Here is an 18,468-nt window from a genome sequence, read left to right as displayed (position 1 = left end):
ATTGCCAAAGCTTCAAGAAATCGAATAAAATTAAAGACATATATCAACCAGTTGGTTTTCTAGGTATAGAGGTTGTGAAAATCAATTTACACTGCAGAAAAACATGCATAATGGGCCAATTTGTAACATAGATTCAGGAAACAAAATAGTAAAAAACATGAGCCTATACAAATAAAAGGAAAATATTTTTCCAAGAATGAATTCTATGGATTATAAATTTACTTGTATCCAAGAAAGGTATAAAGAAGATATTTTAGAGGATTAAGATTAAAAATTAAAGATAATTCAAAATCAGAATGACACTGTCACGGAAAACTTGGGAAAACAGTCTGTATAACACAGAATTCACAGTTTGTCACCTCCTATAAACTCTTTCATGAGGAACATGCCCTTAATTACACAGATTTGACATTTTTATCAATATGCTCACTAATAACTGTGCAATTATACCTGTTTGTAATCTATGCATATTCACATTTTCATGTTACCACAGTACTAATGATAGACAGTTCTGTTTTCATTAGTCATCTCCTTTTCTTGTTCACGCACACGCGCGTATGTGCACATACCCACAATCACTGAGAATATATACTGATATTTCAGTCTTAGCTAAAATATGGAGGCAATGGGCTTGGTACAGTGGCATGAATCCGTAGTTCCAGCTATTCAGGATGCTGAGGTAGAAGGATCACTTGAGCCCAGGAGTTTGAGGCTGCAACGCACTATGATCATGCCTACGAATAGCCACTGCACTCCAGCTTGGGCAATGTAGTGGGACTCCACCTCTTCAAAAAATTAAAAAAAAAAATTGACGCACTGAGCCATCACGTGTTTTATACAAAAAATTAAGGGTTTTCCTAATAGATGAGTTTGATACCACAATTTCAATACTGTTATAAACTTAGCTAACTCAAAATGACCCTAATATTTTTATTTTAGAAAACTGAATTTTATTAAAATATATATTTAATTAACAAGGCAAAGCACTGCAATTTTCACATTTTTTTCTTGTCCTGTGTAATATAGACATTAAGATAATAAAAACTGTTGCGCCGGGCACAGTGGCTCATGCCTGTAATCCCAGCACTTTGGGAGGCTGAGGTGGGCAGATCACTTGAGGTCAGGAGTTCAAGACCAGCCTGGCCAACATGGTGAAACCCCATTTCTACTAAAAATACAAAAATTAGCCAGGCACAGTGGCAGGTGCCTGTAATCCCAGCTACTCGGGAGGCTGAGGCAGGAGAATCGCTTGAACCCAGAAGGCGAAGGTTGCAATGTGCCGATATCACACCACAGCACTCCAGGATGGGAAAGAGAGTGAGACTCCATCTCAAAAAACAAAGAAACAAACAAACAAAAAAAGCTGTTGCTTCTCACCTGAAAATTTCTTAAGTTTTATCAAAGAAGTTGTATCTATTAGTAATGCTTAATTTAACAACCTTTACCAAAAGCACAATCCTAGTTTTAGATGCTGTCTATTGCTATGAAAATTCATACCATCTTATGGACACTCTTTTTCTGATAAAAATAATAATAAAATAATTCATAATATATATCCAAAGAGGCAAGGATGTGTAAATGCCAGCACTAGAACACATGAATGTGCCATTTTGTTTTGTGTTTTAATGCTGCCTCTTCCCCATCTTCATTTCTAGTTTGTGGGGACTGATTCAACTTTACTTTCTTCTATTTCAATATTCTCACCTTACTTAATGACTTTTATCAGAAACACTTTTGAGTTCCTAGTTGTGCATTGTATTGTGGCATAAATCAAAGTGGTATACATTGAAGAGTGTGGTGGTGATTTTCTCTAATAACTAGTAGACAAAGAGGAATATTTTCAAAAAAATTTTCAAATAATTAGAAATCTTTCAAAAATGTATCATGCAGTTGAACGTAAATGATTATACAAAGGTTAATCATCTGATACATCCCTTTCTGATTTTAACTTATTTCCTATGATGAGTCTGCCTTCTTCTTATAGCACAATAAACATTACTGAATGTCTCTGTGTGTTGGGATGTTACACAGTGACCCTATTTGTAGAATACAAAGATCTACCTCAGAGTGCTTGTGGGAAGTTTAAAGGGAAAAACTCAAATGCAAAACACTTAGCATGGTACTGAGCATATAGTTAGCCCTCAAAAAGATGAGCTACATCTGAAGCTATGCTAGTCTTCTAGATCTGGAATGTTCAAGAAAAAGAAGTGCACTGAATATACATTGATTCCAGGATTTACCCAATAAATTCTTTAAAAAAATTTACTCTGGTAAACTGAGTGAAGAATTTACTTAATGTGTCAAGAATTAATAAACGTATTATAGCATTGTATTTTGTCTTCCTAATAACCAGACAAAAGAATAAACTTGTAATTCTGTAAGTGAACTCTCTCAGATTAGCTCTAAAGTAGTTTGATCCTGAAGTCTTCAAACTACCTGAGTAGTCTGAATCGACGACCCATCCTGCTTCAGCTCTCCCTCCATGGGCAGCACCCACTGTCCAACCAGTCCGAATGAGATGAGCCAGGTGCCTCAGTTGGAAATGCAGAAATCCTCTGCCTTCTGCATTGATCTCCCTTGGAGCTGCAGACAGGAGCTGTTCCTATTCGGCCATCTTGCCAGCCACCGAGTCGCATTTTCCCCTCAAATTTAATTTAAGTTGTATATTTATTCCCATGCAGACTTGCAAGTTTAAGATAAGTGTACTTTCTACTAAGAATATAGGAAAAGGGGGACAGTTTGGGGTCTGGCTGTTGGGAAGGGGTGGCCGCAAGACAGGCTGGGAAGATGCCAGTGGCAATGATGAAGGAAAGTGCCTTCAGTTTCAAAAAGTTGTTGGATCAGTGCGAGAACCAAGAGTTCCAGGCTCTTGGAGGAACTGCTGCACCCCCAGTGTATGGTCAGCTTCTAGCTTTTTATTTGCTCCATAACGACATGAATAATCCAAGATATCTTTGGGAAAGAATACCACCTGCTATAAAATCTGCAAATTCTGAACTTGGGAGAATTTGCTCAGTAGGAAAAAAATTCTGGCAGAGAGATTTCTTTGGGATGTATACAACCCTCAATGCTTACCAGTAGCCTAAGATGTTCCAGTCAATTATGGAAGCACTTAGAGATACAACAAGGAGATGAGCCTTTGCCCTGCCCTCTCAAGTGTATATCTCAATAATCATTGATGATTTTGAAGGCTTTTTTGGATGTCCTGTAGAAGAGGCTATGAAAGGTATATTAAAACAAGAATGGCAAGCTGACCCAACCATAAGAATGGTTATGCCCAGAAAGCCAATTGCAAGGGCCCTGGATGTTTCTCTTAACAAGTTTATTCCCTTGCCAGAGCCAATTCCAGTTCACCCATCCCCAGTGAATAGCAGTTATCCAGACTGACGGGTTATGTGGCTTTCCTTGATAACTGATTTATCATCCTGAGTTTAAGATCCACCTTCAGAATCCTGTATATTGACAAATATAGAAATGTAAAGTTTTTATTTTCAATTTGTTGCATAGATGAAGCACCTCAGCATTTCTTACTATGTGATAAAATATACATATAAAGTACAATGTTTTATGTACATTTTGTTCTTAAACATTATGCTGAGTAGTTGTTAAAACAGTTCTCACTTTGTAATATTTAACAGTCTGGATGGAGCCTCTCATTACTACAGCAGTTAGTTTGTTTTTTAGTGACTTGTGAAATAAGATTTCCTGTTTCTTGTAGAACAGTGGTTAACTGTCTTTTGTCTGTGCAGATGCCCCAGCACATACCACACTCTCATCTGTACCATTGTTGGATAGTGGTAATGATTCATTTGGAGTTTGAGGGCAATATCTGTATTGCTAGGGATTATGATTCGCCCTCTTTGGAGACTATGCGCTCTTTTCTCCCCAACTTCTGAGATCCACTAATGTAAAATGCAGAAATATGTCTGAGGAACAAATAAACCATTTTTATACTAAACCAGTTTGTTAACTTTAGATGTTTTCCAATACTATGAGTACATCTATTGCTGGCAGTGGAGGGCTTGCCATGAAAATGTGACTTATTTAAGATGTTCATGAGAAGTATTAAGTTGTATTTTTCCTTTTATAAGATGGGAAAAGTTAAGTGTGGAACGCATTATATGGAGAAAGAAGCAATTAAGATATGTGATACACTTTGTACAACTATCCAATGGCCTACTGATTGCTTGTATTTATCCTTTGGGTCAAGTTCTGCCCTTTGCAGAAATACTAAACAAGTCTTTCATTCTCTGTGTGACACCCTTCTGAATATTTGAAGTTGCTGTTTTATATCTACAGGTTAAAACAGCCCTTAGTTCATTTATTCTGCTTTTGTTCAATAAATATTTAAATGAAAAAAAGAAAATATGAAAAATCTATCTTAATTTTTCCTGGCAAATTCGACCTTATTTTATTAATGCTAAAATTCCTTTACTTACTATTGTTACAAATATTTACAGATCCATATGGAATGGCAAATGTTGAAGCGAAGACACTACAGACATGTTTCACTTTTGCTAATAGCCCTAGTACTTGAGAATTTTTTTCTCATTTTTCTATCATAAGTGCTTTAGTTTGAAAGAAGAATCTTAAGTGTTTACTGAATATAAAACTATGTCTATGCTGAGGCTGGGTTTATGCAGACAGTAGGAGTGTGATGCTTTTAGTAGCCTGCAAATATAAATATATATTATATATATACTTATGTATGTAAAATAAATATTTATTAAACATATTTAACATCTGTCAAAGCTTGAAATGTAAAGAGAAACATAGTCAGTTCTCAACTTCCAGTGACATTTTAGTCACTATCATTTTCTCCTCTTATCTTTCCCAATTGGATTCTATCCTTATACACACAGTAGTTGCCCCTTATCTGCGATTTCATTTTTCAAAGATTTCTGTTACTCCTAGTAAATGGCAATCAGACAACAGGGGAGTACAGTACAATAAAATGTTTTGAGAGAAAGAGAGACAACATTCACATAACGTTTACACAGTATATTGGTATAGTTGTTCTATATTTCCATCAGTTATTGTTGTCAATTTATTACTATGCCTTATTTATAAATTAAACTTTAACACAGGTATGTATGTATAGAAAAAAAAAAAACAATATGTATGGGGTTCAGTACTCTTCACTGTTGTAGGCATCTACCAGAGCTTTTGGAACATATCCCCTACAAATAAGGTGTGACTATTGTACTCAGAGCCAATGATACTTCTTTAGGGGAAACACTATTTTTAAGATATACTTCACATGAAGCCCTACAAAATTCAATGATTAGTATTAAATGCAGATGTTTCACATTTTCTGTTTTTATGAATGTGTAAATATTGTGAACTCAATAACCAGAGAAATTCTGCAACATGAAGAAAGGAAAGTAAAGAGAAAATTAATATGTAAGATCTTTCAATACTAATATCTTGTAATCAGACTTAAACAAAGCACCCAAAATTTCTGCCCTAAATTCCAATTCTATGAAATTGGTATATTTTTTGAGTCATTTATTTGGATAAAGTGCTTTAAAAATCAACATGATAACATTTGAGTCCCATGAAGTTATTTTCAGTTTAGTATTCAGAGGTGAAGCCAGCTGGACTTCCTGGGTTGAGTGGGGACTTGGAGAACTTTTCTGTCTAGCTAAAGGATTGTAAACACACCAACTAGCGCTCTGTGTCTAGCTAAAGGTTTGTAAATGCACCAATCAGCACTCTGTAAAAATGCACCAATCAGCGCTCTGTGTCTAGCTAAAGGTTTGTAAATGCACCAATCAGCACTCTGTAAAACGCACCAGTCAGCGCTCTGTGTCTAGCTAAAGGTTTGTAAACGTACCAATCAGCACTCTGTAAAAACGGACCAATCAGCAATCTGTAAAATGGACCCATCAGCAGGATGTGCGCAGGGCCAAATAAGGGAATAAAAGCTGGCTACCCAAGCCAGCAGCTGCAACCCGTTCAGGTCCCCCTCCACACTGTGGAAGCTTTGTTCTTTCGCTCTTCACAATAAATCTTGCTGCTGCTCACTCTTTGGGTCCACACTACCTTTATGAGCTCTAACACTCACTGAAAAGGTCTGTGGCTTCACTCCTGAAGTCAGCGAGACCACGAACCCACCGGAAGGAACAAACAACTCCAGACGTGCCACCTTTAAGAGCTGTAACACTCCCTGCGAAGGTCTGCGGCTTCACTCCTGAAGTCAGTGAGACCATGAACCCACCAGAAGGAAGAAACTCCAGACACATCTGAACATCTGAAGGAACAAACTCTGGACACACCATCTTTACAAACTGTAACACTCACTGCGAGGGTCCACGGCTTCATTCTTGAAGTCAGCGACACCAAGAACCCACTGGAAGGAATAAATTCCATACGCAGTATCATATGTTAGCCATTTCTGCATTTGTTCTGAATCTGCCTTCATGTTTGCTTTGGATAACCTTAAGGAACATGCGGCCGGGCGCGGTGGCTAACGCCTGTAATCCCAGCACTTTGGGAGACCAAGGCAGGTGGATCATGAGGTCAGGAGATCGACACCATCCTGGCTAACATGGTGAAACCCCGTTTCTACTAAAAATACAAAAAATCGGCCGGGCGTGGTGGCACGTGCCTGTAGTCCCAGTTACTCTGGAGGCTGAGGCGGAAGAATGGCATGAACCCAGGAGACGGAGCTTGCAGTGAGCAGAGATAGCGCCACTGCACTCCAGCCTGGGCGACAGAGCGAAGATTCTGTCTTAAAAAAAAAAAAAAAAGAACATGCTTCCATCACCTGAACAGCTATATCTACTCACTTCACTTAGAGATTTTAACTTCCTTAATTCTATTTGGTCACTAGGGAAGATCACTTTGCTCACTGCCTTTCTGTCCATTGTCACCTCTCCTCCATTATTCATTTCCCATTAGGCATTTTTCCAGTGTGAATGGCTAAATACTGTATTTTTAACATGGCATTGAAATTACTTCCTCTTCTTGGCTAATGACAAGATATTTGATCTTATCTCCAGTTAAAATACCTATATTAACAGATGGTGAAGTGCATCATAGTCAGCCTATGATTCTCAACCACCGTCAACATCCCAATTTCTCAGGAGACTTTACTAATAATCCATGTAACCATCTAACCTTACCTACCACTGTCTCTGACAGTTGGCATATTTTAAAAAATTATGAGGGTGAAAAGCAATACAATATGCTATTCAAGTTTGAACACTGATGTGTATTGCTTTATTGCCACTGCTACAAGTTTCCAGAAGATACTTTCTCATCTGGATACTTAATACATGTGTTTTCTTACCGCATTTGCCTAGAAAATTGACTCACTGGTTAGCAGAATTCTACTATTGATACCTTGTAGCTTTTTAAACATTGTCAACCCAAACCTTTGAAGCATATAGGGGTTGCATTTTCAGGTCCCAGGTAATTATTTCTTATTTGCTTTTCAATGGAATAATACATATTGTAAAGGAAAACTTTACCATTATGTTTTTCCGTGCTTAGACTTCACAAATGTTATATCCCATATCAGCACTGAGGCCAAAAACTGTAACACAATAGTGGTAGTATCTCCACAGATATAAAATACTCCTACTAAAATTAAGATGTAAAATAAGAACAATTACTTAGGTCTCCTGTAATAAAAGAATGGTCTTAAAACTGTATTACTCATAATAATACTGACATTCCCATTAGTACTGTGGCATACGCTCCAAGCTGTATACCCTGTTCAAATGGCGTGGTGTCTTTTTGCAATACTGTTTGTGTCCAAGCAGATACAAGGTTTATAGAAAATGCATGTAGGGAGCCATAAAACTGGTGGTAAACATATTTCTCCATGGTATTTTAGTACTTGGAAAAATTCAATCACAGGGAAATGTTTTGTTGTAAATATCTTAAAAGCCTTATACAGGCAATGGATTCCCATAGCACCTGTTTAAATAATTTTAAGAGTGAGAATAGGTCTTCTTATATACCAAAGCCCACATTCTTTAAATTTCTTTGATTTTTACATGTCTTGCTTTTGAAATTTAAAAAAGATTTAAGTACAATGCACTTTGTGTGCTAGTATGACAATGAATAATCAGACTTCCAACTTGCAATGTTACCGTGTTTTCCAAAATGAATCCAGGAAATACATTTTCACTTCAGCATAGATTTTACTCTTTCTGTACAAGGTATCATTTGATGACTATAATTTGGCAAATAAAAATGACATGTTACATGCTCAATGTGCTTTACGTGTTTGTGTAAGTTTTGAATGAGCCAGAGTAGAAAAAAAAAGCCTTCAAAGTGGAGAACATTAGAGTTTAAATTAGAAGCAAAAACAGTTTAATGATAAATTCAGAATTTTTGGAATTGAAATTTGGAAATATTTGTTTCTGTTTTTATGATCTTTCTTGCTATTACACTTTGCCTTCTAGTCAGTCCTCAGAAATTTTATTTATGTTTGTAAATGGGAACCGTGTGTGATGTGTGTGTATTCTCTCCCTACCCTTCAAGATAGAGTAAAATGGCACTTCCCACATCCTTCCTTTATCCCAAAGAGTGTATTCTCTTATATGTTTCTCAATAATCAATTTTATTAACTGGTACCTTTCTTCAAAATGTACTAGCAAACAATCCACAGAATAAAGACACACTACACCTATGGAATGGGAGAAAATATTTGACAAACCATTCATCCCACAAGGGTCTAATGTTCAGAATATACAAGGAACTCAAACAACTCAATAGCAAAAAAAACCCAAAAAACCAAAAACCTAATAATCCCATTATACAGTGGGCAAAGGACATGAATAGACATGTCTCAAAAGAAGACATACAAATGGCCAACGGGTAGATAAAAAAGGCTCCACATCACTAATTATCAGGAAAATGCAAATTAAATCCACAATGAGATGTCATCTTAGAATGGCTACTGTTAAAAAGAAAAAAAAATAACAGATGCTGGAGAAGATGTGGAGAAAAGGGAACTGATACAAAGTTGGTAGGAATGTAAATTAGTACAGTCACTATGAAAAACAGAATGGAGATTTCTTGAAAAACTAAAAATAGAACTACCATATGATCCAAGAATCCTACTACTGGATATTTTTCTAAAGGTAAAGAAATCAGTATATCAAAGGAATATCAGAACTCTCATGGTTTTGTAGCATTATTCACAATAGCAAAGATATGGAATAAACCAAAGTGTCCATCAAGGGATGAATGGATAAAGAAAATGTGGTATATATACACAATAGAATACTACTTGGCCATAAAATAGAATGAAATCCTGTCATTTGCAGCAACATAGATGGAATAGGAGGTCCTTATGTTAAGTGAAATAAGCTAGCTACTGAAAGACAAATATTATATGCTATCACCCATATGTGGGAGCTAAAAAACATCTCATGGTGGTAGACAGTAGAATGATAGTTATCAGAGGCTGGGAAAGGTATGTGTGTTGGGGGAAGGAGATGAAGAGGTTAGTTAATGGGTACAATCATATAATGAAATAGAAGGAATAAGTTCTAATGTTTGATAGCAGGATAGGATGACTATAGTTAACAATAATATATTATATATTTCAAAATAGCTAGAAGAGAGCACTTGAAATGTTCCCAACACATAGAAATGGCAAATGCCAGAGGTGATGAATATCCTAAATACACTGACATGATCATTTCACATTCTACACTTGTGACAAAATACCACATATCTTGCACAAAATATACAAATATTATATATCAATAAATTTTACTGTCAGTTTCCAATTGTTTTACAAAAATAATAAAGTTATAATAAGGAAATATAAAACATCCACCTGTTATCTAGCTGCCTCTTTTTAAAATTATGTAACATGCCTGCCAAAATATTGAAGCCTAAACAAGAATCATTCCTCCCTGCCTCTTAAAGATGTCCACACTTTTGAAGAAAGCAAAGACATAGTAGAAAAACTTTTCACTTTGAAATCCTATGCAGTGTAAAGTTTCTGACCACACATATAGAATCTCATACTATCTACTAAAATACGTTCTTCAAATGTTATTTATATGCTTTATCAGTAATCAAATAATCTGTAAAACAAACCCCCGTAACACAAGTTTATCTATGTAACAAACCTTTACTTGTACCCCTGAACTTAAAAGTAAAAACACTTCACATGTTAACGTCTTAAATCTCTAGTTAGACTTAAATTATTTGAGAGTGGGGACTATGACCTACTTATTCTTTTTCCTCTGCAGAGGCTATCATTTTGCTTTATACACAGTAGACATTCAATAAATATCTGTTTTCTAAATTACATATGACAGAAAGTCATATGAACATTTGAAATAAGCCAGAGCTTCCTAGAGAGCACATATTAAGGCTTAAAACACAAAAGCCTAAAGGTAAATAGATTCCTAGACTGAATTCCTAGAAACTTCCCATGATTCTTAATTTAAGGAAAGAGCACTCAACAGGTTAACATTCATTCTGTTGAATGTGGTTGAAGTGGGATTGTTCAATATTGTAAACATGTCTAGTGGTCAGAAAGCCAGTAATTAGAAGAGGATTTGAGGTATTGATTCACTGCTTATCAAATGAATATTCCCTAAATTCTAAATGAATGGGTTTCTGTAAGTGGAAAAGAAGTGTTGTATGATTCTTCTAGCATTCCTGGAGATCATTTCTTTAAGTAGTGTTCTATGCTTAGTGTGAACTAGGTTCTTACTCTCTGAGAGTTAATTACCAAATTGTTTTATGTCCTTAGTAACAACATACTACAGCTGACCCTTGAACAATATGGGTTTGAACTGTGCAGGCCCACTTACACAAATTTTCTTCCACCACTGCCACCCCTGAGACAACAAGACTAACCAGTCCTCTTCCTCCTTCTCAGCCTACTCAACATGGAGACAGTAAGGTTGAAGACCTTTATGATTATATACTTTCATTTAATAAATAGAAAATATATCCTCTGTTCCTTATAATTTGCTTAATAACATTTTCTTTTTTCTAGCTTACTGTATTGTAAGAATACAGTATATAATACATGTGACATACGATATGTGTTAATTGACAATTTACATTATCAATAAAGTTTCCAGTCAACAGCAGGCTATCAGTAGTTTTAAGTTTTTGGAGAGTCAAAAGTTACACATGTGGCCAGGCATGGTGGCTCATGTCTGTAATCCAAGCACTTTGGGAAGCTGAGGCAGGAGGATCGCTTTTAGCCATGAGTTCTAGACCAGGCTGGGTAACATAGCAAGACCCTGTCTCTATATTTTTTAAATTATCCAGCCATAGTGGTACACATCAGTAGTCCCAGCTACTTGGGAGGCTAAGGTGGGAGATTCCTTGAGCCCAGGAGGTTGAGGTGGCAGTGAGATATGATTGCATCACTGTACTCCAGCCTGGGCAACCGAACAAGACACTGTTGCTTAAAACAAACAAATAAACAAAGAGTTATATGTGAATTTTTGACTGGAGGCAGGTGGTGGTTACTGCCCCAACTTCTGCATTGTTCAAGAGTCAATGGGATTTACAATGTAAAGTGGATTTATTCTATTTAAGTTATAATATTTAGAAAAACAGAATTTTAAATTTGTGGATTCTAATCTCTTGTGTACTTGTTCTTTATTACATACAACAAATATAATTTAATACTGAATGCTGTACTTTCAAAAAAGACTAGCCATAGCTGTATACAACTTGAGCTGTGTCTATGCATACAACTATATTGACCCTTATTGTTGAATCATTTGGGTGTAGAACATTTAGTAAATTCAAACAAAAAGAAACCAAATCAATTATCTTGCAAAGTTGACATCTTTTCAGATTGAATTGATTGTCCAATTCAATCTTAATGACAAATCTCTGTGTGTTTGCATACATGTGTATGATAGTCAAGTGCATATAAAACATAAAGCTACTCTCTCCATTTCTACCAAGAAACACAGTACACATGTGAAATATTTTTCTAGGCAAAATAAAATAATTTCCATAGTACTGAAGTATTATCTAAAATTGATTTACAACCGAGAAAATCAATTATTCATTGTAATTTTCCTTTGGTTAATTCCATTCCTCCACCTTTGTCAAAATGTACATCATTAGGGAAATAGGTGACATCTATTTCTATTGCCTTGACAAAAAGGTAGTTTTATGAGTCCTTTTGGCATCATATTTTATATGCAAAAATGTTACCTATATGCTGTAGCATCTCCATACACAGAAAATGCATTTACACACAAATGTATAGTATTTAACTACATTTTATCTTCTTATCTCCCTTCAGTGTTATGCACATGGCCATATCTTATACTTTGCTCAAATTCATTTATTAGAACCAAGGTAGAGCTATATCGTGTTATCTAGGGCTTAAAAGATGGCAGACTCCTTTTCACACCTTTTGAATAAACACAATGATTTAGAACATTTTCACTGAAAATAATTAAAAGACAGGGATATGTTTTATAAATTGTATAGAGCATTTGAAATAGACTCCATTTATTGTTTTTGGAATTTTTAAAAAAATTATTGATACCAGATGCAACCTTTTGGGTTTTAATGGTTTCAAGAGGTTGTTGCAACCTAAAAGTTAGGGTAAATGTATTTGTGTTAGCCATGCAAACTAAACACTATCCAAATCATCCTTTAAAGATCTAACCTAAGATTGAATACCTGATGCTGGAAAGCCACACAAAAATTCCATCAGAGACAAGGGTGATTCCCTTCTTTCACAAGGAAGAAAAAATTACCTCATGGGAGCTGCTGTCCTTTTCCATTACTGAAACCACAAAGAAGCCTCTACAATTTAACCATTTGTAATAACAAATCACAACTTTTATTCTTATTTCATGAATCAGTAATCATAGTTACACAATTTTTACATTCATAGTAAAATGGTCTAGAGTAATATAAATTGAGAATAAAGGTTTGTCTGAGGGGGAAATAAAAACCTCTTAAGATGTAGACATATGGATTTTAAAAATACCTCTTGAAATTCTCAAAAAGTGGAAAGCTAACCGTATAAGTAAGGACAAATCAGGAGAAAGTGTACTTGGATGTACCTTAGGAGTAGAGCCAGCCTATTTAAAACAAACAAATAACTTCTAAATATTCTTAGAGCCCCATTCAACTTTAAATTTAAGTTGGTATTTTATCGAGGAGGTTAAAAAAAAGAGAAACTTAAAGTGAGTTTCCAGTGACTTAAATGTGTCTTCTATGTAATGTGAATATAAATAAGGTTTCGTTTCCTGGCTGATAGTTTCTGAGCAGTTGTTTTCCTCTTTACTCTGCAATTCAGCCATTGGTGTGAGAAAAATCTCCATTCAGTAACAATAAGGGAAAGGAGAAATCCTCATTAGGTTGAAGTGTGGCTATTATCAGTCAAAATAAAATAAATCATCGTGGAGAAGAAAAAGTGGGAAAGTGATATGATTACAAATAATGTTTTGCATATCATTGCAGTCCAACGATTGTGAAAAGACATGCAACATGTAGAAGAAAATTCAATTGCATACACGGGTGTCTCAAATTAGAGTAGGTAGTTAGGTGGAAATGAACAGGCAAAAGACCCACACCCCACCAGGAATGTCAGGCAACCATAAAGTGGTGGTCAGGTGGTTGTTAAGCTGTCTCTCTAAAATAGTAATTGGTTGCAGCTAGCACCAGGGAAAGTCAGTCTCCCAATAGATAGAAAACACCTGAAGCCGGTGATCAGCAGCTTCCCAATGAGATCTCAGGAGCTGGGCGAGTAAGCTTAAGCAATGCACACTAAGAGGCAAGCAAAATGACAGAGTTTAACTGGTATATGATCTTCCTATAGGAATACTCGACTGATAAGGAAAAAAACATCTCAAGTAAGCATGCTCACAACTTCAGTAAACTGCGCATGCGGCCCCTCCCAAGTGCTAGCAGGCCACTACCTATGCAGACAGCCCACCTCAAGGGAACAATAAGACACAGACCCTGGAAGCATGCCAACATATAAAACCCCAAGTCAATAGGTCAAGTAGTGCACTCGAATCTCTCAAGTTGCCCGCTTGGCCCTCTTCCAAGTGCACTTCACTTCCTTTCGCTCCTGCTCTAACACTTTTTAATAAATTTTCACTCCTTCTCTAAAACTTGCTTTGATATCTCTTCTCTCTCTGCCTTATTCTCCTCAGTACAATTATTTCTTTGGAGGAGGAAAGAATTGAGGTTGCTCAGACACATATGGATTTTCTGCAGCTAACAAAATAACAAGTTGCATTACAGTGTGCTTTGGAGTAAAAAACCCTATTTATGTTTCACATTCTGGCCAGTGCATCTACATTTATTTCACACTGTAAAATAAGTGCTGACTCATTTTCTTTTCTTTTCTTTTTTTTTTTTTTGAGACCGAGTTTCACTCTTGTTTCCCAGGCTGGAGTGCAATGGTGCGATCTCAGCTCACTGCAACCTCTGCCTCCTGGGTTCAAGAGACTCTTTTGCCTCAGCCTTCTGAGTAGCTAGAATTGCAGGTGCACGCCACCATGCCTGGCTAATTTTTTTGTATTTTTTAGTAAAGACAGGGTTCTGCCATGTTAGCCAGGCTGGTCTCAAACTCCTCAGGTGATCCACCCTCCTTGGCCTCCTAAAGTGCTGGAATTATAGGCCTGAGCCACCACCCCTGGATGTGCTGTTTCATTTTCTAGCCCTGAGAGAGTAAACTGGATCTTTTAATTTTCACTCAAAAGTGTCAGCACAAAATTATTATTTTCCATTTAAAACTCTAGAAACATGCTTCTATGTTGACACTAAAATTTGGTGCTATTTTTTTAAAGATTTATTTTTCAATCCCTCGTTAAAGGCAATTGTATTAGTCCGTTTTCATGCTACTGATAAAGACATATCCAAGAGTGAGCAATTTACCAAAGAAAGAGGTTTAATGGACTTACAGTTCCACATGACTGGGGAGGCCTCACAATCATGACAGAAGGCAAGGAGGAGCAAGCCACATCTTACATGGATGGCAGGAGGCAAAGAGAGAGCTTGTGCAGGGAGACTCCCCCTTATAAAACCATCAGATCTCATGAGACTTATTCTCTATCATGAGAAAAGCACTAGAAAGACCTGCCCTGATGGCTCAATTACCTCCCACCGGGTCACTCCCACAATACATAGGGATTCAAGATGAGATTTGGGTGGGGACACAGCCAAACCATATCAGCAATGATGATGAACAAAATTATTTTTGGAGGAAAATATTTTTTACTACAGTAATCTTAAATTTGTTCATGGTTCCTGTTCATTAAGTTATAAATATTTTCCCAATCCAGCAGCCAAAATATCATGCTGGAATTGGCAAATAAAATCTTAACAGAAAAATGTTATGTAGAATTATTTATAAGCACTTTGCAAATAATTAAACCAGCACTACTGTGAATGTTTGAGATGCTACCATTTTCTTTATCTTTTATGACAAAATCAGTAAGAATTTTCATCAGACCAATTTGGACATGCTGCTTCTATCCACCTTCTTATTCATCATTTAGAGTAATAGTTTGGCTGTCTCCTTATTGTGATGATAACCATGACACAAAGGCATATGGCTCGTGGCTTGGTATCTGCAGGTTGCAGGTATCAACTGTGATATAATCATTAACAAGCACTGATAATCTAATGGGCAGCAGGTTGCTCTTTAGGTCATAAGGGCATGTGCATCTCCACTCTACTACTTAATATTGCAAGAACTTCTGGTACTGCTCTCAGTGCTCCAGTTTGAAGGGAGAGGAAATAGTGCCAAGATGCACATTTTGTTTATTTCAATTCTGTCACCCCACTGCAAAATGGTTATCTATCTGACTGTCTTCCACTCTGCCTTCTGTCTCCAACCTTTCTTCAGAGTATATATAGTGGGGGTGGTGTTAGGGGATCACTATGGTCTATATTTAGTATTATGGAAGAAAGGAGCAGTATTCCAATTTCTTGTCTTCATGGCTTCTCATGTATAACGTTATAGATTCCTGTATATTCCTATAGAGAGTTTCTTCTTGTGATATGATTGTCGAATTCTGAGATAGGAATCATCAAATCTTGTTTCTGGCCATGTTTGAGAGCTGGTTATCTTAGGTTGTCTTTTTGTTGAAACTTATGAGAAGAATATTCTTTGAATTGTAATTTAGGGGGGAAGCAAAAATGAAACATACATGGCATATATGTAGCATATAGGAAGCAATGCCTTTAGAATTCTCCATTTTTCAAACTTCATCTCCACAATTATACCTGTGGTCTTGTTGACTTGACGAATTATGCTCCTAAGGTTTTCACATATTAAAAATGATTTTTCTTGACCATATGCTGCCCGACTACCACACCACTCCTCTTCTTACATTTTGTAGCAAAACTCCCAGAAAGAGTTGCCTATACTTACTTGACTTTCTTGTGAACTTACTTCAATTAAGCTTTTGTCCCATCTGTCCAAGGATCCTATTCTTATAAAGGTGGCCAATTATTCATATTTCTAAGTCCAAAGGTCAATTCTCTTAGTTTTCTTCCTACATCATTTACTCCTCCTTCACAGTTTCCTTCAGAATTTCCTCTTCATCTGTCAAGCCTACATTGGAATGTCTGAGGGCTAAATCCTTGGGCTTCTTTTCTTTTTTAATCACTCCTTTGGTGATTCTGTCCAATTTCATGACTTTAAACACAATCTATAGGCTTATTATTCCCAAATTTATACCTCCAGCCTGTACCTCTCTCCTAGATTTCAGACTGTATATTTCACTGCTTACTCAACATCTTCAGTGGATGTCTTATAAGTACCTCAAAATTTGCATGATCATCTCCCCTACCCAAATTCTCCTTCTAGAGACTTTTATTTCTTTGTTTTTGAAAACCTTTTATTTTAGGTTCAGGGGTACAAGCGCAGGTTTGGTATACAGGTAAATTGCATGTCATGGGGGTTTGGGGTGCAGATGATTTCACCCCCTACTAGATAAACATAGTACCAGATATGTAGTTTTTCGATCATCTCTCTCCTCCCACCCTCCACCCTCTAGCAGGCACTGGTGTCTGCTGTTCCCTTCTTTGTGTCCTTGTGTACTCAATGTTTAGCTCCAACTTATTAGTGAGAACATGCGGTATTTGGTTTTATGTTCCTGCATTAGTTTGCTTAGGATAATGGCCTCCAGCTCCATCCATGTTGCTACAAAGAATATGATCTCATTACTTTTGTGGCTGTGAAGTATTCTCTGCTATATATTTACTGCATATTCTTTATCCAGTCTATCACTGATGAGCATTTCTGTCGATTCCATGTCTTTGCTATTGTGAAAGTGCTGCAAGGAACATATGCACTCATGTGTCTTTATGATAGACTGATTTATAGTCCTTTGGCCATATATCCAATAATGAGATTGTTGGGTTGAATGGTAATTCTGTTTTAACTTCTTTGAGAAATCACCAAACTGCTTTCCACAGTGGCTGAACTAGTTTAAATTCCCACCAGCAGTGTATAAGTGTTCCTTTTTCTCCGCAGCTTCACCAGCATCTGTTATTTTTGATTTTTTATTAATAGCCATTTTGACTGGTGTGAGATGGTGTCTCATTGTGATTTTGACTTGCATTTCTCTAATAATTGATAGTGTTGAGCATTTTTTTTTCATATGTATGTTGTCTGTGGGTATGTCTCCTTTTGAAAGACGTCTGTTCAGGTCCTTTGCTTACTTTTTATTGGGGATGTTTGTTTTTGGTTTCTTAATCTGTTTACATTCCTTATAGATTCTAGATATTAAATTTTTGTCAGATGCATACTTTGCAAATATTTTCTCCCATTATGTAGGCTGTCTGTTTACTTTGTAGATTGTTTCCTTTTTAGTTTTTTTTTTTAATTTTTATCTTTTGTCCGTACATTGTAGGTGTATATATTTGTGGGGTACATGGGATGATTTAATAAAAGTATGCAATGAAATAAGCACATCATGGAGAATGAGGTATCCATCCCCTCAAGCACTTACCCTTCGAGTTACAAACCAGTTACTCTCTTTAAGTTACTTTAAAATTTACAATTAAGTTATTATTGACAATAGTCATCTTGTTGTGCTATCAAATAGTAGGTCTTATTCATTCTTTCTATCTATACTTTGTACCCACTAACCATCACCAAATCCCTCCCCTGACCCTCCCACTACCCTTATCACCCTCTGGTAACCTTCTTTATATTCTGTATGTCTATGAGTTCAATTGTTTTGATCTTCAGATCCCCAAAATAAGTGAGAACATGCTATGTTTGACTTTCTGTGACTGGCTAATTTCACTTAAGGTAATGATCTCCAATTCGATCCATGTTGTTGGAAAGTTTTTTGTTCTGTGTCTGACTTATTTCACTTAAAATGATAAATTCCAGTTCCATCCATGCTGTTGCAAATGACAAGATCTCATTCCTTATTATAGCTGAATAGTAATCCATTGTGTATATGCACATTTTCTTTATCCATTCTTCTGTTGGTGGATACTTAGGTTACATACAAATCTTAGCTA

At 36.3% G+C, this 18,468-nt stretch overlaps 1 protein-coding gene and 1 pseudogene across 2 annotated transcripts in view; one reads left to right on the top strand and one right to left on the bottom strand.

Annotated features, from left to right (window-relative positions):
* Positions 1-18,468, bottom strand: part of DACH2 (dachshund family transcription factor 2) — a 675,532-nt gene that overhangs the window by 30,585 nt on the left and 626,479 nt on the right. The gene's annotated exons all lie outside the window — the stretch shown is intronic.
* LOC101137483 (COP9 signalosome complex subunit 8-like) lies at positions 2,788-3,416 on the top strand (annotated as a pseudogene).

The sequence above is a fragment of the Gorilla gorilla genome, chromosome X (genome assembly GCF_029281585.2).
Source record: "Gorilla gorilla gorilla isolate KB3781 chromosome X, NHGRI_mGorGor1-v2.1_pri, whole genome shotgun sequence".
In the NCBI taxonomy this organism is placed as follows: domain Eukaryota; kingdom Metazoa; phylum Chordata; class Mammalia; order Primates; family Hominidae; genus Gorilla; species Gorilla gorilla.
This window is presented reverse-complemented; position numbering and strand designations above follow the sequence as displayed.